A 27,795-nucleotide genomic window follows, 5' to 3' on the forward strand; every position below is an offset into this window, starting at 1 on the left:
CAAGATATTTTCACACAAATATCATATTTAAAGATAACATGAATTCATACAAGATCTTGTCGGTTTATTTCATAACAGATTTTTCCCCCATATTATTATAATCTTTTTAAAACATTTATACATTATAGTTCTAGAAATTTTTCATGCTCTCAGAAACTATTAAAATCACAGCAGAAAGTGTTATGTTATATCTTTATTCAGCACTGAAAAACATTTATGAACTCTTAAAGTTTTTTTCCCCTATATTAACTTAATTTAATGAAGGTTTTCAGACTATAAACTTTCCATTGGATTTATTTTTTCAAACATGGTGTAAAAAGTATGTTATAGTAACCAATTTTTACATTGCCTTCACCATCCCAGAAATCTCTATAATCAATTTCCTAGTAAAGGAAATCCAAGAAAATAAATGGACAGTTAATATTCACTTCAGGATCACAGACCTGAGGCAAATATGTCATTGTTAAATCAAACATTTGTATTGTGTTTCCTTAGACCTATATATATATATACTTGCTGTTACTCTAAACGAAGGCTGGTGATCTAGTTGATAACCTTTTAGGGGTTTTAAGGATGTCTTTAAAATTAAGGCCTTAAAAATGTTGAGATCTTATATTAAAAATGACAATTTGAGCCTTGCAGATTCATGTCCACAGGTGCCCAAAATAAAAAGGGGGGGGGGGTGCAAGGTTCCAGCTTGTTGGTGTGTTATAAAATAACTGACTTATCATTGGTGTGCTGACAGGTGATGTGTAATTAAATCACTGTTGTAATATTAATAATGAGTGAGTCTGCACAAAGGAATTTCATACAGCTAAACTAGCTCAACAACTAGAGGCAATTAAGAAATATATCCACGTTCGTGATTCTGTCAAATGGCAGATACAACAGCATCAGGAAGCTCAAGTGGCATTTACAAAAGGTAAAGAGCCGTTATACTTGTTATCTTTTTAGGGATGTGTTTGGATTTTGCCCTCAAGCTGGAGCAGTCATGGGATATATAATAAAACGCCATGGTCGGAATTTATCCCCAAGCTGGGGTAATCGATGGGTAAAGTTTTATCCACAGTCGGGGTTTTATTCAAGCTTCAGGTGCAAGTTTTTTGTGCATCTCCATGCCCTTGCATAAAACACAGTTACACGTTTTTTTTTTTATATAGATAGTTTTCAGGTGTAGACAGGAATAGTAAGTATTTGCGAGTGTTTGAAATGAATGGGTTCATTATAAATCGAGTGGCACTACATTTCAAAAGCAAAATTGGATTGAAATGCAAGAACTATAGTACGGAATTAGTGTTGGTTCTGGATCGAAGAATGGAATTGTGTGTGTGTGATTGGATTTTTAACGTAGCTTGAATAATTTTTCAGTCATATTGCTACGATGTCTGCAGTGTGGCAGTTCATAGTGATGTATAGCACTGGGGCATCATGCTGCAAACATGTAGTATGATGTTGCACCCAGTCACATTATCCTGACACCAGGCCAATCAGTCCTAACACTAACCTCTTAATGCTGAGCGTCTAGCGAGGCAGCTGTTAATACCATTTGTGTAAGTCTTTGGTATTACTTGGCCGGGGTTTGAACCCATGACCTCCCGCTTCTGAGGCGGACGCTCTAACCACTAGGACACCGGAGTGGTCAGAATGGAATTGTAACAATTACAATGGAAGCAATTTGTATTATGCTTGTTGGGGCATTCCTCACTGATGGCTGTCAGTGACATCATCATGGGAATGTGTAACAGCCACATTTTGTAAGAACAAGGTGTAGTTGGTGAACAATACAGACACTTTTCTGCCATTTCCACTGGCATCATCTCATATAATGTTATTAAAAAAACTTCCTACAACATACTCACAACATATAAAACCTATATGCAAATCTCATGAAAGCTTCTTGTGTTTCTGAAACACATATTCCATACTGGTGGCAAGAATGTCCAAATTTACATTACAAAAATGAAAACATTACCATCCATCTAGGAGTTGCAAATGTATGAAATCCTCTTGTTGGGTAGTTTTACTAACAGGCTTTACAGCAGGGCCTTCCATTAGATTTAAATGTGGCAGGGAAGTTGACAAAGTGGGGGGGGGGGTGGTTGGGGGATCTACCCCAATGGGGATAATTCATTTTTTTTTTAAAGTAGCATGGTGTAAAGTAAAAGTAGATGGGCTGATAAGGAATCCACTGAATTTACAGACTAAAGGTTCAGACATTTGTTTTTAAGAGCAAAATGAAAGAAGGAAACAATACAACAGATATTTTAATATGACTTTAATGTTTATTTTCTAGATTTAATTAAGATTATGAATCAGAATCAGTCTCCAACTCCACTGTAAAGTTTATATATTACTTCTTCTGCTCAGGCACCTGCAAATTAAAACAAAATTGTAATGCTTAAATAAAGTCATATCATCTCAGTACTAGTTACATATGCAGAAGTCATGTTAATCAGCATTATAAAAATGTATGAAATTTTCTTCACTGCACTTGTGCTTCCCTTACTATCGTTAAGCCATGATACAAGATAACCTTGCACTTACTTGTGATTCCTGGCAAGTGGATGGTGCAATCAATTTGCACAAAGATGAATTTATTTCATCTAAATATTTCATGTGAATAAAAATTCCAAATGGAGGCACTTGTCCGATCAGACAAGATATATGTATATTGTAGTTAGCTGGACTCTAGCTCTGATAGTCCTGGGCAATAGGATAAGCTGATTTTGTTATCAGTTTAGAAATGCATCCGCTTTGCAAATACTATGCTTTAAAAGACGAAACTGAATCCAATATTGATGAAATAAGAATCATTTGGATTACCTTGTTTTTTATCATTCTGCGTTGGTTGGGTGCATATTTGAGGGTCTCTGATATGGTCTCTTCCATTCCATTTGCCTTTGCTTTGCCATTAGTTTTCAAGCAGGCTTCTGCAAGAGTAATACAATGTTTTAAAATAAGTTTCATAACAAAGGATGCATTGCATTTTTCTAAATGCCAGCAATAAGCAATGGAATATTTTTAAAACATGTACTTTGAAATGTGGTCTCAAGTTACTTTATCAATTCATTTAAAAATCTCTGGCAAGTCACATGAAAAACACAATTTAAATCGAGCCATACTTACTTATCAAAACCTGACATATCACAAGCTCTTGAAATGCTTTTTTCCCTTTACGTCCCTTTGGACTAAACTCTGTCCAGTCTTTTTGTTTTAAGCTTTTCCATCATCCTGCAGACACTATCACCAATTGTAAACCTGCAAAGGGAGCTCAAGTAGCATATCTGAGAATAATAATAATAATACTATTACTATTGTTTGATTTTGATATTATTATTAGTAGTAGTATTTCATGATCGATGTGACAAAATATGCTTTTATATAGTTATTTTTTGCCATGGTTTTGCAAGCAAATTTAATTTCTCTAACTTGAAAAAAATTTGATAACATTAACTATGCAACACAATGTACTAATAGCATTTATAAACCAAATTAACCACCGTGAATCTATTAACTTCATAAATGACATTCACTCAAGGATTGAATTAAAGTAGCCACATAATATGTAATAGTGTATATGTAGTAAAATACCTGTTACATGTTCATCTCTAAACATGTTTTGGCCTACATCCGTAAGACAAACCAGCTGACCACTACATGTTCACCCCACCCCCCAAAAAAGTATACAGGCACTGCAGAACTTGCATAATGCATATTGAGGTTCACAACAGCAAATAAAGGTTATAACAGTTTTTTTTAATAGAAAATAAAGCCCCAATTTACCATCTTCTTGGAGAGCTTGGGATTCTCCTCCAACCTATGGCAAAGGCCCTCTAGTTCCTTCACTGAATCACATGGCATTGCAAGAATTTCTTCTCTGTATTCTGTGTCTGGGCCTTATGTATGAACTTGGAGGGCCAGCTGCTCCAACAAATTCTCAATATTTGTGTCCAGTTTCATAAGTACATTGAACTGGAAATCTGTAAGAGATTTGTGATGAAATTAGTTTTGAAAGATCAAGATCATTATTATAAACTCCTTATAAAGATCTGTACAGTGAACATGGGTTTAACAATGAAAAATACTTATGGAATGAAATACATGGTTTTTGTACTGTTTATATTAAAACGTTTCCCTATAATCCTTTATTTTTTTATTCCCTGGATATGTTGTTTCACTGCTGGTGTCTGTAAAGTCTGCATTCAATGTAGATGGTTTAGGCATCTGACTTACAGAAGACAATGGTATACATCAGAAAGAAAAATAAAAAACCAATGGAATGATGAACAGTCGACACATCAATGAAAAACAATTCATTGTTTATTTGCACAAACAAGTCTTGAACAGTATGTTTTATGACCTATAATTTAATTAATTAACATCTCACAATATTCTAAATAACAGTATCTAAGCTACAAGAGCTTGTGCTTTCATGTCATAATCTTCCATTTTGCAAACAAATTTTGATGTTGACTCAATGTATATGACCTTAGCATTGAACACTAACATTCAAAATGTCTACAAGATGACAAGACTATTATCAACTGAAGTGACAACAAACCAATGAGTTTTACGTGCATTGAACATAGGCATTTTTAAATGCTACAAAATGTGTTTTTAGTGTACGGCCACAAATTACCCAACATTTTGTCAAATATAAAAGAGTTCTACTACATTAGATGATAATTAAATTCATAAATACAGTGTATAATTGACTTACTCATATTTAGAGAGCTGTAAATGAAATAAGAGATTATATAAAAGTCAACACCTGTAGTATTTGTTTCATTATTCTATAATGTACATTTTTTTCCATCCTCAATACTTACTATTTGCTGAGGAACTGGCAGAGAGAAATCTTTATATTCTCCACTCCAGAGTGGATGGGGATGGTGATGGTGTTGTCCTTCTGGATGCAGCTAAGAGTATAAAGATTATCACTACTCCTTAATTGCAGTAAAAAAGAAACAAAGAAATCAGAATGGATTTGTTGGCATGTAAACAAAATGCATACTGGTTGCAATGACCACTGTATATAAGGCAGTGATACAATATATCACAAAATGCATTCTTTTTTAACAAAACATCTAATCTCATGTATACAGCATCATGAGTAAGTCTCTTAAACACATCTTATTAAACAGACAGAAAAATGATGAAATTTATACATACTTTTGATAAGGAATTTCCAATTGTGGCATGGTATAAAAGCAATTGATAAAAAGAGACCAGGTAAACTAAATAGAACATACCAGCAGGATAAGAGGAAATCTTGGAGTCTGCAAAATACTCTCCATTTCAGGAGGTTTTGGATGAGATGGCTGACCAGAAAGGTTTCCACTTGAGATTTTCATCTGTTTTCAGTTCTTAATTTTCATCTGAAATATCAATGAGAACTTGTAAATACTTTATGAGTCCTTGAATACACTGACTCCTTGTGCCATACAGGGTTTGCAGAACAATCGCTAGCAGTATTCACCACTTTTAAATCCAGCTGGTGAATTTTCACCATGAAATGCATCCGAATGCAGTGAATAATCCTGGATTAAAGACAAAATAGTGTACAGAAATGTGCAATAAATTAGTCAAGCTCCAGACAAAACAAAGACATGATTTATCTCTGATTCATAATGACTTTTCTTGTGCTACACATTTTACCAATGCAAATTACATTGAATTTTGTAAATTAGATGGTACAATTAAGATATGTATGTCAACAGATTACTAATCTTCAGCTTTCCAATTAATGCTAAACACAGATATCAAGTCATGTATTTAGTCTCTCACCACCAATAAATGCATTTTTAAGTAATCATGCTAGAGTGCACCAAAGTCATGTGAACTTGATCCAATTCCAACATTACTGCTGCTTGAGTGCTTAGATCCAGTATTGCCTTCACTAACTGATGCTATTAATACCTCTCTCTCATCAGCATAATTTCCATCATTTTTCAAAACTCCCGTTGTAAAACCTCTGCTGAAGAAAATAACACTACACCATAACGATTTAAAGAACTACTGCCCGGTTTCTAATCTCCAATTCATATAAAAAATCTTACAAAAGGTTGTTCAATCACAGCTTGCATCTTGTCTGAATTCAAACAGTCTTTTTAGCAATGTACAATCTGCATTTCGCCCTTGCCACAGGACACAAATTGTGTATGCAAATAGATTACAATCCAGCCCAGTTGATCTATGTTGTGGTGTTCCACAGGAGTCTGTTCTTGGACCTGTTCTCTACACTCTATACACTCAGCTGCTCTCAAGTGTCATAGATCATCATCCAGTGTCTCACCAATTGTACACTGATGACACCCAAATATACAAATCTAGCCACCCAACTGAAGTTGATGCTAGCATCCAAGGTGTAGAGATGTGCATTCCTGATGTGAAATCATAGATGACTTGTAACAAGCTGCAGATGAATGATGATAAAACTGAGGCCATTCTGATTACAACACAAATACTTTCTCATTCACATCCTTTACCTCACACAATGAATATCAGCAACACCAACATTAAATTCACACAATCAGTACAAAACCTAGGTGTTACTCTGGACAGTACTCTCACATTGCACCAACATGTTATGAACATATGCAAGGCTGCATATCTTGAGCTGAGACGCATCAGCTCCATTCTCAGATATCTTTCAGTTGATGCCACTAAAACACTTGTGTGTTCATTACTACTTTCAAGACTGGACTATGGTAACTCAATTCTGTCTGGTTCATCTTAATATCTACTGCAGAGACTTCAAAATGTTCAAAACATAGCTGCTTGGATCATACTTAGAGTAGCACAATCAGAGCACACCTCCCCACTGCTCTGTACCCAACACTGGCTATCCATTCGATCCAGAATCAAACACAACATTAGTTCTCTGTGCTACGTTTCACTGACAGACTCTAGTCCAACATACCTATCCGACCTCACCTATGTGTACACACCAGCAAGATACTTACACTCCTCTTCCGACAATCATATACTCATTATTCTCAATATGAAAACAAAGTCACATGGACAGCATTCTTTTGCATACCAGGGCCCAGCAACATGGAATGAATTGCCCACTGAACTTAGACACAAAGACGCAGTGATCCCATTCAAGAGTGCTCTCAAAACTACTTATTCCGACTGCAAAAACAATCTTCATGACTTAATAATGTTAACTACCTTAAATATTCTCAGCATGTTTTTTATGTTTTCTAATTTCATGGTGTTTGTTTTTGTAATCATATCATTGTGTATGTTTTTATGTTGTCTAATGTTGCAAACCGCTTAGAGCTTCTAAAGATTAGGCGCTGTACAAAGTCGTCATTATTACTATTATTATATTTAGCTTGGATGAATATTTTTCAAATCAGTGGCCATAACTAAAACAATGGGATTTTGTTTTATGATCATAAAAGTATGTTGGACACCATCCATGATGTACAATGCTGTCTGACATTTCTATGCACCTAAGGTTTCCATCTCAAATATTAAAGCAAAATGCATACCGAATTTGACAGATTGACGAAAATAAAATAAAGCAATGCTTACCATTTGAAAAGAGGCAATTGTCACTAGAATATTCTATTAAAAATTATATTAATTTTGGACACAGGGGATACCACCCCCATGTTTTCCTGACTCGTGATATGTCGGCCTATTCTGTGCACAGCTTTAAAAGATGTAATGTTTATCCATCGAGCTATATAAATTAAATACATTTACTGTAGACTGTTTCTGTCAGCAGTTAAGTTGAGTAATTAGGTCAGGTTTATTGCTAGTTTACAAAATTCAATGTAGAATGCCAATAAATGACAAGATATATTTTTGCAAACTAAAGTGATCTTGAAAAAAGATTAGTAAAGTTTAACATTTTATAAAAAAATAAGCTATTATGTGGAAAAGAAACAACAATGAAATAGGATGCAATGTGTTTACGTCTAGTATTGGAAGGTACCGTCTCTAAGGTACCGTCATAATTGTACCGTAGTTTAATGGGTGGAAAGGCCATAGAAAGGTAAGGGCAGTGCGGAGACCATCGAGTATGTTCCAGAATAGCTGAATATTTGTAGATACATAGATCCATTCGTAACTTCAGTCCGCAAGCGAAACACTGTACTTCGTATGCCAATCCTGACTCAGGTCCGAAGTAGACAAATCCTGTTCTAGCTAAAACATACGAAGAAGGTAATCCTTCCCTATCCGTAGGCCATTTTTGAAACGTGTCTAATCGACGGGCACAATCACAATAGTCAGGTAAGAAGACTGGAAAATGGTAGGGTTTGAACTTGGAGTTCTCACTGGATTTCTCACTCGATTCTTGCTGTGGCAAAGTCATCCTTTTGGTGGGTGGCTATCCTCTTACAACCAATGTTTTATACTGACATGTCCATACGGCAAAGTAAAGTGGTTGGGAAGCTGCACTCGCTTCTAGTACACGATTTGATAGACTTTTTCCAAGGGTCGACTGACGATGTGGTGTGTGGGTAAACGAAAAATCTTGCTGGGTTGATAGGTGGTCACTTTCTCTAGACTGCAAGGCTTCTTTCAATACGCCAAAGTTGACCACTCGACTGGTACGTTAATTCAGAGTAAGTCCTTTCACTTTACACTTCGTGTGCACTTCTCCTTGTTTGTCCCGGTATTAGTAGCCGTAATTTTTTGGACTGCCACTGACGAAACTTAGAATCTTGTCATCGAGTTGCTCGTATGTACAGGCTCCTAAATGGTCTCCTTCGATTTCAGGGTGCTGTTGACGCGGGTGATCGATATAAATGTAACTGTCCATGTCAAAGTACAGGACATGTTCCCCTAACAGTTCTAAAGCTTCGTACAATTTTAAGCGAACATGAGCTGTCACGTAAGCTGCAATGACGACATTTCCAAAGGGGTCGTCTTGTACAAAGTTCAGATCTTCTTCGTAATTCACCAAGATCAAATCCTCACGAACGACGTCCATGTGTTTCATGAATTTGGCTTTGTCGTGAATCGTCTGAAAGTAGCTGGAAGGTTCGGTCAAATACTCCGTCTTGGCTAAACACGGTCGTTGTGCCATTTTACCCCACAAGCAATTTAACATCACTTTGGCAAACGATCGCCTGCCTTTGTTTTTCTCGATTTGATCTAAAGTAACGCCTTCTTGTGCCCAGAATTTCTCTTTGAATGTCTTTTGGTCTTCGGGAGTGTGACACCAGGACAGATAGCCACTGGCTTCTTGCTTCAGTTTCAAAAAGGCATCCACGTAGTCTGCGAAAATGCCTTTCTGCGTGGGTCACCTTTGTAGCATTATTGTGTCTTGGGAAAGTGGCAAATTTCGTACACTTCTAACAGTTGGCATCCCATGTTCAGAGCTTTGAACAATTCTACGCTGACCCATGTCCCCATCAAGGCCCGTTCTTCCTGGGTGTGATGACAAGGTTGATCTTGGTTGCACGTTTCAGCACAAGTACGGCACAAAGGAAACAAAGTTTGCCTTGGCAATGGTGAGGTAAGACGGGATGGTATAGGTTCGTGGGAACCAAACTTTGCACTTGATCAAGCCTTCGTATTGTCGAATGTTTTTCAGGTCGATGTGTTCAGTGAACAATTGTGGGTGCCCTGCAGGAAAGTAACACTATTTGCACAAGTAGGGATACAGTGAACACACGTCCAAGTATTTGATTTCTTCTCCTTTCTCTTCGTCAGCTTGGTACAGCAAACAGGTGGCATTGGTCCTTCCTCCGTACAAACTATCCCTCGGGTTCAGGGGGTCCATGAACTGGTAACTTTCCACGAGGCGTTTAAACTTGGGATTGGTTTTCAAACGGTGATCGTATTTGTGTTCCCACATTTCCACCACTTGGTATCCTTCCTGTTCTAACTTTAGGCATCGCTGACAAATGGCGTGGTACAAGTCTTCCATGGTTCGTTGTAAAAACTGATTTTTAGTGCCGCGGTCAGGGTAACAGACGGGACATCCATGAAATAAGGAACTGTTAAACTCGTACATGATTTTGGGTTTTTTTAAGTCCCAGCCATCGACCAAATGCGTTCCGATGGTATTTTCGCCCCCTCCGTTGCGGGCATGCTGAATCCATTTATCTTCCTTGTCGCGCAAGTAATGCAACCAGCGTGGGGCTTTGACCGAGTATTGACGTTTGACACAGTTGGTCGTTTGAGGACTGATGACAGCCACAGTGTTTTCAGGCACGAATCGTTGTCGATAGACTAAGGAACACGCTTTGGCAATGATGCAAGCTTCTTTCAAAGGATCAACCCCTCCGTGTTCCATGAACAGTTCTCGAAATTCTCCACACCATCGCCGTAAAATGTCCACGTCGGAACGACAATACTTTAGCATTTCTTCCTGAAAGTCGAAACGGTCGGAGGCGTGAGCCTTGTACCAAGCGTAGAAAGTTTCTCGTTCGGTACACATGTTGTCAGGGTCGTAATAGTGAGCCTGAGGCAAATGGGGTAGAACGGCGTGTTGATTAGCTTCTGTATTGAAAAAGTGTGGAAAGTACCCTTTAGCCATTTCTGTCATTCCAAACATTTTAGGCATTCGACTCAAAGGCATGGCTAAGTAGCTCATCAAATCTTTAAACTGCACTTGTCCCACATGCATGAAAATGATTTTGGCTCCGTTCAAAGTGACTTTAGGACGCTCGGTGCCACGTTCCGTATAGTATCTCAAAAGAAACTGTCCATCGTAGCCGGAGAAATTGTGAGCCATCACCGTGGCATGGTGATGACATTCTCCATAATAATGTTCGATGTCCTCTTGGCTCCACGTCTTGTCGATGGGGTCTAAGACCCATTGCGTGAAATCGGCTAGTGTGTTCGGTCCTTGAAAGATTTTTTCACGCCCTCCAGGAATCTTACTGCAGTGAGGGCAATAACTCAAGATAGGTTCTTGAATGCACTTCTCGCACGCTCGATGAGCCACGCAGAAATTAGGAATGTGAATACCGGTCTCTTGCATGCATTCGAAATCGAAAAAGATGAAATTGCCTTTCTTCTTCTTGTGACCATCCTCTTTCTCTGGTTGGGATTGGTATTTTTACACGTAGCATTGGTGTTCCAAGTCCACGATGCAGTGACAAATGTGACATGTTTTCTTTCCTGAACATACGTGTGCCTTGGTACTGTTGGTACATAGACCTTGTCCACACATTGGGCACAATCTCAGCAGTTGACAAGCACATTTTTTCTGTGAACCTTGCGTCTTCAGATGTTGTTGGTAACAGGCAGGGCTGACAAATGTGCGCAGACAAGCAGGACAATGCACTGGTTCTCGCCCTTCGCTCAGACAGGGTTGAGAGGCCAAACATCCTGAGCATTTCGATCCACAATGTTTATGTTGCTCTCGATTAGTATAGCCATAGTCACATTTCTCACAGTAATATTTGTATCCCAGGAATCCTGTGATAGTGGTAATGGTATCGAAATGGTCATCGTGATGATAGAGGTGAATGTATTTTCCATCCTTACAGTCTTTCCCTCGAAACAACAGAGACCCGCGCACTTCTTGAGGGTGCACTTTCAAGGTGTATCGTGGAGCTAGGGCATCTTGCAATTTTTGCATCTCAGGAATGCCACAGGTTGTGTCTTTGGACATGCCTGCTTGTTGTAACAGATGTTCTGCTTCATGTCGATTTTCGAATGTTCTCCCAGGCTCTTTTCCATTCTACCGTGTAGTTCTTGTCGGCATAGGTTCATCCCACCACGATGGCTCGGGCTAAATACATGTGGTCTTGAAAATTGTTAATTTGGACAAGACTTGTTTTGGTAATGCGAAGGTTGTTGACCAATAAGGTCTTTCTGCGTTGTCCAGTCCCTTGAGGAGGAGAGACGTGGGTCATGTCCAGTGTGGCTTTTCCATCGGTGATGTCAAACTGGTCATTAGATTGTTGCACGTGTTGAATCTTGTCCATGACTTTGGAAGTGGTCAATTCTGCAGGGCTGCTAAACTCGATCCAAACAGGGGATTTCAAGCCATTGTGTTGTATGGAAAGTCTCAAGCGATCATCTTCTTTGGGTTGACATTGTCGCTTGAGAGTGGTCAGCAAAGAATCCCACATGTCGGCGATGAACCCTTCTGCTTTCTCTAACGGTACTTCGGACTTGAAATCTTTAAACTTCACTGTGTATTTGTAAGCCGTAGTTCTAAATTTTCTAGAGGGACGCTTTTCCATCTCTCGAATGTCATAGTACTTTTCAGGGTTGACTGAGGGTGGTAAACTTTGTTTAGAGGGTTTGGATTCTGGTTCACTCATGTCCTCTTCAAAATCACTGGCACGAATTTGTGCCAAGACTTCAGCCCTGGTACGAGACGATAGATCACGTTTCTGCCTCTTACTTTCTTCTTCTTTCTTCTCAAATGAATTGGATCCTTTCATCTCGATAGCAAAAAGTTAAATGACTAAAGTTTAAACACCATGGACGAATTTATAGTCATAGCAGACCAGCGTATATAAAGGGTATGTGTCTTGTCCTTTCACTATTCATTTCACTCTCAAACCGAGCACAATGATGGAAGAGACTACCCAGATCGAACGTTTCATCAGAGCTTTGCGAGGGGTCATTAGAAAATTCTCTTCAGACCAGCCGAGGGACTACTCTCCTTCCTTTCAAGATAAAAGTCAAGATACTTGCTATATCTGTCAGAAGAAAGGGCATTGGTCTTCAGAGTGTCCAGACCGTCAAAAAAGGAAAAAAAGGGGTTAGAAGAGACAAAAGTCAAGATACCTGTTATTATTGTCAAGAAAAAGGACATTGGTCACCAGACTGCCCAAAAAAGAAACAAGAGGAGTCAGAAGAAGAGAGGGATTCTTCAGATGAAGAGGAAGAAGAAGACGAAGAAAACAGACAGGTGAAGAAACTAAAAACAACAGAGAGAGTGAACAATGAGACAGAAGTCTATGAACTTTTTAAAGTGCTCTGTTGTGAATTGTGAATTGTAAATATTTATAAAAGAATAAATTAATTATAAAAGGTAAGTGTCTTTGGGTTTTGATTTTAAAATAAGAACCTACACTCACGCACACTCATACACAGACACGTACTATTGGGTAAAATGCTTTTTTTAGTTATTGGCAATTGAAAGTCTATCTCTTTTCGAGACACGTGGGTGGCCCTTAAAAGGGCCTTTTTTGGTGTAAGGGGTGAGTTTAAACAATCAACTTTAACTGTCTTAAGCCTTTGCCACGGCCAAGGCCTACTTCTGGACTGCGTACTGTTGATGATGATTTGGTTGAAATCACTAAGGGTGGTGCTGTAGGCATAGTCACAGGGTTGGAGTGTTTAGCTCGGGAAGGTCGTATTCTCTTCGGCCGTAATAAAGAAGTCTGAAACATTTGTTTCAGACTTCTTAACTCCGCTAAAATGTCTAACAGTACCGTGACCATTTGATTTTGACACCCTTGTTTCTTTGCTGCTGCTTCTTCTTCTTCTTCTTGTTTTTTTTTTACCTCTTCTTCTTGCTGCTGTTGCTGTAGGAGAAAAGCTTGTTCCGCTTCCTTTTGCTGCTGTATAAATTTCTCCAATTCTTCTTTCTGTCTCTGTCTAAAATGTTCCATGTGCGGTAATGAAGGAGAAGGTGACGAAGGTTCAGGAACAAATTCTTGCGAAGTAAAGAAATCCACAAAATCCGAATTCACCTCTTCTGAAAGTAAGTCCGGTTCCCTTGGGTAGGTGCTAGCGAATCTATATAGACTACGTGACGTCACAGACTGCTCTCTTCGGATTGGACGTGGGCTGACTGAATTTTGTAACGCGTGTTTGGATTGGTCAACAAACTCAATCCGTTTCAATCCTTCCTCTCCCTATAAATAAGTACAGTTCACTGCATTCCTTCACCTGTTACTCGGCACCCCAACATGTGGACCGACGTACAATCTTCAACGCTTGTGTCTTCGATGATGTTCCGGACGGACATACCAATGTATGTCCGACCCAACTGGACAGTTATCCACAGGACAGACACCAGCTTGTGGATGCGAAGAATCGTATGTGGAGCATCAAGGATGCCTCAAAAGAGTCTTAATATATGGTCCTGCAGTCAGGCGCAGCCTAAGGTCAAGAAGAAAATGTCACAGATGCCCTTTATGTTAAGGGTATATTAACATAAAACCAAAGGCCCTTTTCAGGGCCATTCCTATCTCTCGAAAAGATCTTGACCTTCAATTGTCTACCCCTTTTTTATTTTTTTGTTTAAAAAAATAAAAAATAGAGACCCCTCCCTGTTTCAATTCTCGCCTGTTCCATTTTCATAGACCCGTCAGGTCGGGACCTTATTAAAATAGGGTCCCGACCCTGTTCCATTTCCCCTAGTCCCTAGACAGTCCCACGATTTATTCCCTACGTTCAATTTCCCTTGTCCCTAGAGTGAATATTTTTTTTTTCTTTCTCCCATGTTAAATTCGCCTTGTCCCTAGAATGGATATTTTTTTTCTCCCATGTTAAATTACATAGTCCCCAAAGTGGATATACCCTTTTTAACATGGAAGTTCCATAGTCCCTAGACCGTCCCTATTCACTACTACCATTGTCATTACCAGCCTGAACCCCAATTTAATGCCATTTGTAACCAGCCTGAACCCCAATTTAATGCCATTTGTATAAATTCATTTCAAATAAATCTTATGATATAGTTGAAGTGTAAAGTCAAGCAAGTATTCTGTTTGCAGATTTTACATTTTAGATATTACAGTAAAGTCATATTTTCTCTTGTTTAGTAAACTTTATTGCAACTGGTTCCAAAATAGTAAATCTTATTTTATTTTCATTCACCAGAATAGGTATTAATACAATCCCGAATTAACTGTATGGTACTAAAATATACCCTGATCTTGTGTGAGATTGTAATATACAGAACTATACCTCAAGACAACAATAATATATTGAATTTATATTATATCAAGACTGTCATGGTTATGAACTCCAACTTTATTCAGGTTTTTTTCATAATAAATGCTCATCTTGTGCTATGGTTGAAAAGAAATCAAAGTTCAGTTTAACTCCATTCTCTCCACATTTGTCAGTTGTTAAGAGGCATACTCATCCTCAGTGTTATAATAAAATGTAATCTTATTTGGATCAATCTTGGTGGTGTAATATTTGAATGGAGAAAGAATATTATCATCCAGATTAAAATATTTGTTATTCAGACTCTACCAAATTTTTTAGCTGGATATGGATTACGGAGCCTGATGTGTACGAACAAAGCAATGTGTACCATGACCTTTTTAATTTAACATTTTAAACTCCTGCAGAAGAAAGAGATTTTTTAGATCCATTAAACTGTATTAACAAAAACATGTCTTCAGTATGATTTTCCTTTACTTAGTATTGACAAAACTCATATTTTAAAGTTGTTTTTTTTGTGTTTGGTTTGGCCTTTTATGGTAAACCAACACAAGTAAGTTATTTAGTGCCAAGGCACTTTAAGTATAGTGCCTTGCCCAAGGACACACCATGGTAGCTAACCCAGGTTGGTCCGATGGTAGAATTTGAACCTACATTATTTCACAGGTCCAGAAAGCTAACCACTGAGCCACTACAGTTCCCCATCTTATAATGGAATGCTGGTATACTTTATGATCAAGAAGGATGGGTTGGGGTATGCATGTTGCATCTGAAAAAAGTGATGGAATTTTTGTTTACATACTATTTAAGTCATACAATATGAATCGTTTTCTATAGATTTAAGATGTATCAGATCAAGTTAAGAAAAATCATATATTCTGTTTCCTGGGAATGTACTAAAATGCACTGTTATTGTTTGATTTTTTGGTAGTAAGCTTACTTGGTATTTTTTTTTTTCTTTTTAACTTGAATACCTAATTTGTTAACATCCTGTCCTAAATCTTCATAGTTCTGTCTATTAAGTGACAACTGTTGATACATGTAGAGAAGTTTTTGTTTATATCTTTTGATTTTTGTGGTTCTGGAAGTTGCAGTATTTGTTGTTGTATTATTAACCATTTCAGTAATTTAATGAATGCAGAGTATACTGCTCTATAAATGAAATTTAAGGGAAGATAATGTAAAAGTATGTTTCACTGCAAATATAAACTGTTTAAAATAATATATCATTTATTATATGACTATTCAATTGTGGTAACTAGTATTCCATCCAATATCTATATATTAAAATATGTCTTTTCATACAGCTGGTGATCATTTAGACACAAGTCCAACTGAACATAATCAAATTATCAATGCAAGTGTTTTTTTATTAATAGTAGTATTGGAAGTATAAGTGTTAGTATTAAGATTTCATATACAGGTATGATAAGTGTATCATAATGTTTAAATGGTGCTCCTTGTTACAACATAAAATATGTTCATTGAAACAAATGGTTCACTGGTAAATTGGCAGCAAAGGTCTTCACTGAATTATGTTGCATAAACTATTTTACAATAAAACATATATGATGCATCTCAATTATGATGAATGTGAGGAGGAGGATTAATAATAATACAATTTAGGTTATCTTCATCACATAAGTTCTAGCAGATGTGTAATTTGTATGTGGTTCATTATCAGTTTGAAACTGGTCTATGATTTCTGGATCTGGACATATCTTGTCCCTTGCTGTTGTGCTGCTATGGTCTTTACAGTTCATTAGGATATCAGTTACACGTGGTTTACATTTAGAACCCCATGGGATGGAATGCCCAGTTTGAAACTGAAAGAATGGTTAATTATCCATAATATAACTCCTGCAGTTATTCTTAGGTTTGATATCAAGGTCTTTCTTTAAAAGCTTTTCAACTCAGGTTCTGTTCTACCATACAGATAAATAAAGTCAAATTCAAGGCTTTCAGATTTGTCCAGTTTGTTTCATTTGTTGCAGCAGACAGACTGTATATTGCCACTGTACCATATAAATATCAGTGCTTAGTCTGCTCTCAGTTGCTGTGGTTTGATTAGTTAGAAGTGTCATCACATGCGACTAATTATTGACCAATGCAATGAAACTTGTATAATTAGAAGGCTGTATTTAAGAACTCTAAAAATCTTAAATGTGTGCTAGAGGGTAGGGTTAGCAGTTATACTCCCAATTATGTTTGTGATGAGCAAAAGCAGCTGCACACATTTGAGCTTTTAGTTTGGTCCTTTTAGGGTCAAAGGATGCAGGTACATTTTGATTTTAAAAATGAACATAATTCCCATGTAATACATTCCAAACCTAAGTATGCAATTGATTTGATAAAAGTTTGGAGATTATTGTTTAGGTTCTGTTCTTACAATACTAGATATACCTGACTACTCCATAGTGAAATGGCCAACTGTTAGTTATATAAGCCAGATGAATAATGTTAGCCATTTGTTTAAGTGTTTTCTCATTACTTTCATTTGTGTCACAGAGTTGCATGCAATATTTCTTTCTAGAATAAATGTATTTTATTTTCTAATTGTGTATTTTATGGTCTCAGTGGATAGTTTAGCTGGTGAATTTTCATCCAACAATGAAGATACTAATAAAAACAAACTAATGATATTTGTAGAAAGCATACATGTGAGATTTAGACTGCAGTAATCAGGTTAATTCCTGATGCATCTATTGGTTTCTATACTGAACCATCACTGCCACCATCTCCTAAATTTTACATTCATTTTTTACTAGAACTAACTATTTTCAACATTTTTCTGTGACAAGGCAACTAAAAGAATCGGTATGTGCCTTATGCATGAATAAAGTTCAATAGTACTATAACAAATTAGCATACTTTTCATCACCCCTCTACCATCAAGATTTTTTTTTTTTATATTTACCTCTGTAGCAGACACAAATAAAAGTCGGCAGCTCATTTGCAGACTAAGTTACGCATATGATATCCAATGCTCATCTAACTGTGACAGGCAGTCACCAACAAGCCAACCTATTTCCATGCCTAACTCAAAGTAAAATCTGAACCATATTATAGATTTAGCTTATGTGTAAATTTATAAATGCTAGGCTTGTGATAATTAGCTTCATGCCTTCTACCTAATTAGAGGGATGTCAAAATACGAAACTATCCAGTGAGACCTACGATGTTAATTTTAATCCCTATGGGATTTGTGACATAAAAAACCCAAATGCTTTACGTATTAAAAGGTAACTAATGGGGGCAGGATCTGCAGTGAATCAATGGTTAGTATGCTAGACTCCTGATAAAAATGTTTGTGTTAAAATCCTGTTATCAAGTCAACCAGGTTACCTACTGCAATGTACCCTTGCCTTACTAAATTCCCTCAGTACTCAGTAAACAACTAGTGTTGCTGTACATAACAAAACCAGTCCATAATGATTTTACATATTTTACTAAATCCTGACAAAAATAATTCTCTAAATAAAGATTGATTAATATGTGATGGTCTCGCATGTAATCAAACTCTTCCAAGCTTTTAATGATATGAACCGATTTATCAATGTCTATCAAATTTGCACGAAAAACTATTTCTTATTTGTCATCAAATATGTTCAACATTTTATCATATAAGCATTTCTGCTACATTAGATCAAAATAATCTTTTTGTCAGAAATAGAGCCCTTATAGTATTTGCAAGGTCAACCAATCAGATGCAGAATTTGAGTTTAATATGAATGAATATTTTTTTACAAAATTGCTCTTTTGCTATATCTTGATGAGATAAATATATTTACCAAGTCTGATAAAATTAATGAGAAATAGTTTTAAGAGCAGTAGCAAGAATGGCTAGTGAGATGTAGAACCACCACATTATATGCATAGATTTTGCTTACAGCCTCAGACATAGAAGCAAATAATTAAACAAGTCAGATCTAAATTGGATCATAAACACTGTTGTGCAAATCATAAGAAACTCTGCCAATCAGATGCAAGGTCACTTCAATACCATACCTTTATCACACTCATAATAAGCATCATTGTGAAACTTGACTATATAAGCCCAATGGCCAAGCACGATCAAACTTGAATCAACAGTAGTGGTTAAAACCTCATGTATTTGTATGCATGTTTACTTCTTCAATCTAGATCTCATTTATATAAGCATGTATTCTAAGTTTAGTAAAAACTGCACTACATGCATAAATATTGCATGCGGTGGTAACATACTCAGATGAAAGATCACCTTATTATTATTAATGGTTAACACTCATCAAACTTCAAGGACAACTTAATGAGTTTAGCCTATATTGTGGAAGTATGGCTTTTAGGCTGGTTAAAAAACTCAGCTAATCTTATACATGATCACATGTATATACTTGGATTTTGCTCATTATAAGATTTATCCAAGATGTTGATTTAAGCCCAAAACCAAGTTTTATATAAACAAATTGATCAGAACTATGGACTCCAAAGTAACTAATTTCTTACTGTTGAAAGACAGAAGGGGATGTGAAATAAATAGCACACTTTGGACCATTACATAAACCCACTTAGCCTTTTGACCAGTTGAGATAAAATATCAACAATAATGTTAAATAAGATTGATAAATTATGTTTTCTCACATTACCTCTAGCCCTTTTCAACATGGATGGTATTTTTCTTCCACATATGTCAGCTCTTAATTAGTGGCCCTTTCCCATCATGAATGTTGTAGGTGAAACTCTCAGAATTAGGCATTTTAATTTATATCTGTAGAAGAAAAAAAAAACTATTGGTATGCATATATCAGTGTCACCATTTCTGTATTAGATTAAAATACCATGTGTGTGTGTGTGTGTGTGTGTGTGTGTTAATTTTAGAATTTAATCAAACTTGTCTCCATGTGTTTATTTTAAAACTGATGATGAAAACACATAACAGGTTCAATGGATAAAATGTTATTTCTTACTTCTTACAACTGCTCATCATATCTGAATTTACATTCAATGCTTGTTTTAATTAACATATTTGGGATAATGGGCAAATTATTCATTTTGTAGTTTATCATTATATCATTTACCAGTCTTTTATCATTTAAATATGTAAAATATAGTACCATTATACCGACTTCATATTCTATATGATATCCCAGCAATACATATTAAGCAGATAAGTGCAAATAAAAATGTTCAGAATGTAAAAGTTACTCCAAGCTCAAAGAAGATCAGCAAAAGGTAATCTCCAACAAATTACCAAACAAAAAGCGAAGTTAACGAAGTTACCTTTATTATGATGTCTCCAACACCAACGGTACTGTACAGCTACGTCTTCTGAGTTCTACCGTCATCTTGTCTTTCAAACCAGAATTAATTTCTTGAGCTCTTACAAAATGAAGAAACTTTTAAATACTATAATTTAAGCAGCTTCTTTACATGTCATCAGATAAATTATGGCACAGTGGTATCTCTTTCAGCACAACGCAACTTCACATTTGGACGGCGCGCTGTGTGGGCATCGCCGACACAGCAACTGACATGAATTCTCTATTAGCAGACGATGATTCGGAATAAATCCTTCGCAAATCTAACATTCTCGAGTTTTCATAGTTCCACTTTTCATTGTTGCATCTGTTTGATTGTACAATTGCTAATGATGTTCAATGAATCAAGTTCAATTCATCTGCTGTCTGAAATCCCGGTTCAGTTGGTATTTTCTTCCGCGCATGACGCCGTGTAAATAAAAGATACGGTCGACATTCAAAGTGGTTTAGGTTAATTTATTTTTTTCCTTTATTAAGGTCATTTGCAGAAAGTGTTTCGCTAGGGTGAGAAAAAAAAAAAAAATATAACAAAAAGAAAACTTTCTTTTCCAATGCTAATACTGTATATATTTCAATTTGTGATTGATGCTATAAATAAAAAAAAAATAATAAAAAAGCATTTTAGCCCGTGGCTTCGGCACGGCACTCGTTTTTGTGGGTTTTTTAAAATGTTGTTAGTGTTGTTTTGGGGTTGTTTTTTGTGTGTGTGTGTACCACACTAAGAAACATGCCAGGTATTAGGCCTAACGTAGGAAAAGAAATTATCCTCTATTTGTCACTATTCTTACTGTCAAATGACGCAAAAGTGATCAAATTGCTATGAAGGTTTTGTTTTGTACAACACTTACCGCTCGTTTTCCTCGAGATAAAGCAGCCACTTCAAAATGATTATAAAATCTGTGACAGCTGAAAAGCGTGGTTTAAATAATTCGTAATCGCCTGCCTTAAATACTGTAGGAATTTGCTAATGTATTTCATGGCCCTCGTTTGAATAGATACCAACGATCATGTATATCGGCCAAAATTTGTATATTCCTGCCCACGATCATGTATTTTGTATTAAACCGTATATTACACGAGCGCTCTGTGGCAAACTCGGGGGGTGGGGGGTGGGGGGGGCTCTATTATACCCGCTGTATCAGTTGAGAAATATATCGAACATATCAGGCCCCAATACTCTCGCTCCGAAAAACATTAAAATAATTATATGCAGAATATTGGTAGGTCTCCCTCTTGCCGAAAATGTCAGCACCATATATATTTTGCAAGTAATGTAATGGGTATAATAACACACACACACACACACACACACACACACACACACACTTTTTTTGGGGGGGGGGGCACCGGACAGATGCGCCGATTTCCAAAAAAAAAAAGTATTTTATGTCTGTGTATTTTGTATTTCCCCCTCAGATGTGTTCTACGTTTTATTAAAACAAAATTTTATATAAAAAAATTAGTTTTTAGAATTTTTGATGGGGTATTTATGTTCCCATAGTGTTATCTAAAGGGTTGTTCGTCCGAGTCTGGTTTCCCTCACCTTGCTCGAAGTTCCTTCCCTTGAAATGTTTTGTAACCTTTGCTATATGTCGCCTAGGTCTCAGTGTTTGCTGTATGTAATGGTGCTATATTATGTGTATGCTATATTTTCTTTATGTTTGAGACAGCAAGTATAGATCAGATCAGATATATTTCCCAGTTGTATTTCTTCCGTTATGATGTTATATTGTATCTTTTAATTGGTTTTATGGTTTTCTAATTTTGACGATGGAATGGTGTACTATTTAGATTTTGTTTAAAAAAAATAAGTTCCTACTTTATTATTCGAGTGATAATATGTTTCGTTCCTCATAATAGTTTTTAAAGATGTTGATAGGTAGGTTACGCTCGATCCAAGGTTCACTCTTCTTTATTCTCTAAGTGTTTTTCCTGGGTCGCGTTAGGCCTCCTTTATTTAGTTTATCTGATTATGCTTTATTGAAAGATCCAAACGTATTTATGAGACCACATTATTGTATAGTGGTCAACCATGCAGTGCGGGAGAAGTTAGTAGGGTTTTAAACTAAGTGTTATACAGTATTTATTTGTGTCTCTATTTTGTCTGTTTATGTTCTACATTGGGTGTTTTCAAAGACTCTTGATGGGCCTGTCCACTTCACTGAGCCCTGTGACTTAGCCCCATGATGTCATCGCCATTTACTTCCCCCTTATATTTTCCCTGTATCCCTTCCCATATATGTCTTTAGAATTTTCTTTCAGAGAAAGAAGAAATGAAAATTAAATTACAAAATTCTTTTATTTTTCTTTCTTCCTTTCTTCCCTTTTCTCTTTTAAAAAAAAAGTTATATGGGTTTCTTTGAAATATTTGAAATAGAATTTGAAATTTTCTTTGAAATATGGCTGTTGTGGGGTGCGAGGAGGGGGTATGGGTATGGCATCAGCTCGCAATTGCGCTACGCGACCCATCGGTCTGTAATACCTATTCCTCCCTCCCCCTCTCTCCCCCAATTCCAACATCAATTGCGTTATATCAACCTGACGGTAAGTATCTATTCGTCGTAAGACGTATTGAGTTCTTGTTGTGGTTAATATTCTTATTTTTACCACGTATCTTATTTAAAAATGTGTATCACCTGTCCACAGGATATCATCGTAGTTACTATATAGTCTATACATTTTAGAACGATTTTGTTTTCGTAGTCTAAATCTATGAATAAAATGTTATTGTTGTTATACTTATATTTTTTGCAAATTTTCATTATTAACTTTATCCTATTATGTTTAGTTTTATCACATTGGGCAATCGTATGTAGTTTGGTGAAGTTCGCTGTTTTACATAAAGGTTATTTCGGCATTATCCTCAAGATACGATGTTTGATTGTTTCTTCGCCTGTTAGCCAGGTGTTGTGCAGGTATTTACAAATTATACTTTGTGTTTTGACAGATCTTATTTTCCCAAATTTTTCCAATTTTTTGTCCAATTTACCCCCTCAGTTGTCCTGCTCTACTCTACATGTTATATTTTTGGTTACCTCCTCCCTAATCCAAGCGTGACTTTTACTTATTAAATTTTGCATAAATCTGTTTTGCCTCTATATTTTAAAATTAGTTCTCATATGTTTGCGTGGCACTTCGATTTTTTTATATTAATTTGTTATTTTTGTATATCTCTGGTCGGTTTCTCAAGGTGAAGCCGAACCAGTAGATGTACGGTGCTTCTCAAGCTGTAGCCGGGTCTGATTGCAATTTTTTTTTAATCTATTGATTATGCTAGTTAATTATAGCAGTAGGGGGCTCGGCAACCCCAAGCCCCCTCTACTTTTGGCCCTTTATAATGTCTCTTTTTTTACATAATGCATTTTATGAATCCATATATAATCTATTATTTCGTTCTCTGTTTTGTTTAAAAATGTATTATCCATATATATGGATTTAATTATGTAGTTGATATTTGAGTATAAATAAGTCTTGGCCACTTGGGCCCGCTCCATGATAGGTAATGGCGCCATGGCCAGATTTTCACATTTTCTCTTATTGTATTGATAATATGTTCATAATTTTCTACAGGTTTCTTTTTTTATTACCAAAGTAAACCCCTAGAGCCTTTACAGTGTCTCTCATTAAGTGTGTGTGTGTGTGGGGGGGGGGGGCGATAATCCAGGGTGGTTGCCCCTCCAGTTAACTATTTTTAAGATTTCGTGCTTGTTGTGGTTTATTTTGGAACCCGACGCTTATAGCATTTCCCCTCTCTTATAAAGTTGCTGCAATCATATGCATGTTAGAGCATTTTTTAAAATTCTTTTTTAGGTTTGGTATTTGTATGCCTTGTATAATCAGGGGCGGATTAAGGCTCACTGGTGCCCTAAGCGCTGATAAATCTTGGTGCCCTCTCTTTTCCACCTACACCTGGGAAGATAACCCTAGGGTGTACCATGATCAAGAAACAGAACATTATGATCAATTTGCACTAGTTTTATAATTTTTTTTTTACAAATCTTCATTCTTTTTTCTTTCTTTCTTTTCACCCTTTTCTCAACTTTGTGGTGCCCCCTTTGGCCCTGGTGTCCTAAGCACGTGCTTAGTCTGCTTAATGGTTAATACGCCCCTGCTTGTATATCTGGGTTGTTTCTTATCGTGTGACGTAGGATTTCTATTGCCATTACGTATTCTAGCATTGATAGTGGACATCCTTGCATCACTGGTCGTTGTATTTCAAATTCTTTCGTGCATTTCCCGTTTAATTATCCCAGTCTGGAGGATTTTGGTCCATTTTGGAAATTGGGTCTGAAACCAAATTTTTTGAAAACATTCTTTATATAGTTTTATTCAAATCAGTCGAAAGCTTTCTCCTGGTCGAAGAGTACCATAGCACTCATCATACCAGTTTCATTTATGTAGTTAATTATAGTTTTAATGTTTAAAATATTGCTTTGTATATCCCTCCCCCACAAGTTTGATTTACATTAATTATCTTGTTTATCCTACCCTTTACTGTATTTGTTAATATCCTACTTACAATCTTATAGCCCGTGTTTAAAAGTGATATAGGCCTCCAGTTTTTAATCTCGTCTCTATTCCTTTTCCCTTTGTATATACTTGTGATAATTCCCTCCCTCATAGATTTAGTCATTTTATTTTTACTTAAAACTATATTATTATACAAAGCGTTTAAGATCGGCGTCAGTTCACCGTGGAACGTTTGGTAGAATTCCACGATGAGTCCATCTTTCCCTGGTGACTTTTGTGAGTGTTGATATACTTTTTGTGATTTCTTCATCTGAGATGACATCATCACATTGGTCTCTATGTACTGCTGATGTCATCTCACAGTCGACATTTTTTAAGTAGTTGTCGATTGTGCTGAAGTATATGTTCTGTGTGGTGTGTGGTGTATAATTCTTTATAATATTTGGAAATATTATTTAGGATATCTTCTTTTACAGTATGGGTTACATTGTTTATTTTGATAATGTTTAAAATTGTATCACCCCCTTTTCTAAATTCTTCTCGCTTATATATGTTGTTTGTCTTGTTGTAGATCTCTGTACATTTTCCCGCCCTTATTATTCTCCCCTGATTTTCGTCTTCTTCAACGATTTTAATTTTGTCTATCAATCGTTTTCTGTTCTTTCTCCATCGTCGTTTGTTGTTTTGTTTAGTTCTAATTTGAGTTCGTGTTTGTCTTTTTTTCTGGGGTTTTTCCGCCCTCTATTTGAGTACTGAATATCTATTCCTTTTATTTTGTTTTTTAAAACATCCCAATCAATTATTATATTAATATTTTCTTCATTTTTGAAAGTTTCAATTTCTTTTTTTAATTATTATTTCGACATATTCTTTTTCAATTAAAGTCTTATTATTTAGTTTCCATAATCCTGGCCCACATTTTTCTATTTTTTTTCATTTTTAGTTCAATAGTGAGCATGAAATGGTCTGATAGATTTTGGTTGGTTATTACAGTATTAATATATATTAATGGATCATAAAAATTTCCGTAAAATTTATCAATCCTGCTAGACTGGTTTAATTTATAGTTACCCAGTTGAAATCTCCCCCTATGATTAGATTTTCCATCGAATATTGTTGTAGGTAGGTATATAAGTTTTCTTTAAAATTAGTTTCTTATTTCTATTAGGTGGCATGTACACATTTATACTATGCCAATTAAACATTTTAACATGTAGCAACCGTCCCTTAAAACACCCCCCCCTCCTCAAACCTTTCCCAGCTTTTTAAAAACATTATTGTTGCAACCAACTCTAATATCATTATTTACAAAATTGTTGCATATCTTTATTGCGTTAAGTTTGTCTTCTGCTAAAATTTTGAATTCTGGCTTAATTCCATAGTGTGTTTCTTGCATCATTATTATATCAAAGTTTGTTTCTTTGGCGATTTTGTCTGCTTTCGCTTTGTCTATCCCATTGCTGTTGATAGTAGCGATCCGGAAATTTGTTTCTTCCATTTTTGCTTTACTCCCAGGTGCCGCGTCACTTTTATATAGAATTTAATTGTATATATTTCAGTTAAAGTTATTATATTCCATTTTGTACACACACACCAGCACGCTCGACAAAGAGCGCTTGAGTAATATACAGTTTGATACATCCTACATGGTAGTGGGCAGGAATACATATATAGGTCGTTATCCTTCTCGACCGAAGTAGTAACATTGTTCCAATGTTACCACTCGACGTCCTCGATTTGTGCTTCATCGTATTTGCAGTCTATACACTTAAAGTTACAATGGAAAAGTGTACATGAACATATTTATACCATAGACAGAGCCTTGAAGTACTACTTATTTCGGTCTAAAACTGTCCAAAAAAAACCCCCCAAAACAGCATGTAATAGTTCATTTCGATACAGTTGGACAGAGCATTTGACGTTCATTTTGATGTCAGTATATATTGATATCGACTAAGTACGACTTGTTTTCAAAGCTGCTTTATTGCTGGTAGTGCTTCTGTTTTCAAGTTCGATATCTAACATACCCATGGAGCAGTAGTAATACAGAAATCAGGACAACAACCATCATCATCAACATCGGGAGTATTATTATCGTATATGTTGGTCACATCGATGATCATTAATAAAAAGCGGTTGAAATATGAACAATATTCCATCTCTTCAAACAGCAAATAACCAAGCAAAGTATGTGTGTGTGTGTATGTGTGTGTGTGTAATTTTTAACGTAGCTTTAAATAAAATGCAATCATATCGCTACCATGTCTGCATTGTGACAGTTTAAAAAGATGTCTAGCAATGTGCCATCATGCCACAAACATACAGCATTTTGTCCCACCCAATCACATTATCCTCACACCAATATCTTAATGATGGGCGCCAAAAGAGGCAGCTGCTAGTACCATGTTTATGTCTTTAGTATGATTCGGCAGGGGTTTGAATCCGCGACCTCTGGCATCCAAGGCGGACGCTCTGTCGAGACACTGCACCACCTGAGCGATCGCTTAGCAAAGAATGTACGATACTGTTTCCTGTTGTTCATAACAACTCGACCTGGAGACCTACCTGACGGAAAATGAAAGCGCATTATAACGTTATAATATACGAATCCGGAATTCTTTTTGGTTATTATAATTATCAAGAAAGTTAGTGCCTTTTAGCATTTGACAAAGTGTGCTTGCAGTTGCATACTAAGGGGAGGGGGAGTTTACAACATACTTCGATGCTGACACTACTGATTTCAAGCATAAAAAATTAAAACTAAACAACAGCATAACATGTTTATATATCTTATTAAATACGTCTTCGTTTGTCTTTCCGTGCGCCAAAATGCCTTCCTACATGAACATGTTCCATATAGGTAAATAAGTTGTACCAGCCGCAAACAACCACCGATTTCGATTTATATGATATCAATTAAAAATTTTCTCATCAGTTTAAATCGATATATGCAACCAAAAAAAAATGTGTGAAAATGAATAATAAAATTGCTATTTGTGACTCATTGTCGCTTGCGACTTTACCGATCTTCGTATCCTTAATGCTTCCATCCTTCCCGTTTAGGGATGGTAGCACATACTTGGATGCTAATGCTATAGATTTGAAGCATATAATTAAAGCTGTACAACAGTAAATAATATGTTTATGTATCTTCTTATTAAGTACGTCTTCATAGGTATGTTCGTGCGCC

The 27,795-nt window shown here is 36.3% G+C and overlaps 1 long non-coding RNA gene across 1 annotated transcript; it reads right to left on the minus strand.

Moving 5' to 3' along the window:
* Positions 1–2,260: 2,260 nt before the first annotated feature.
* LOC149774228 (uncharacterized) lies at positions 2,261–20,505 on the minus strand. The gene is made up of 5 exons (XR_016416944.1): positions 20,098–20,505; positions 19,464–19,585; positions 15,493–15,607; positions 2,824–2,930; positions 2,261–2,371 (listed from the first exon to the last, which is right to left on the minus strand). It is a non-coding gene; the product is annotated as an uncharacterized LOC149774228 (long non-coding RNA).
* Positions 20,506–27,795: the final 7,290 nt, after the last annotated feature.

The sequence above is a fragment of the Sinohyriopsis cumingii genome, unplaced genomic scaffold (genome assembly GCF_028554795.1).
Source record: "Sinohyriopsis cumingii isolate HCF-2022 unplaced genomic scaffold, ASM2855479v2 utg000365l, whole genome shotgun sequence".
Lineage (NCBI taxonomy): Eukaryota > Metazoa > Mollusca > Bivalvia > Unionida > Unionidae > Sinohyriopsis > Sinohyriopsis cumingii.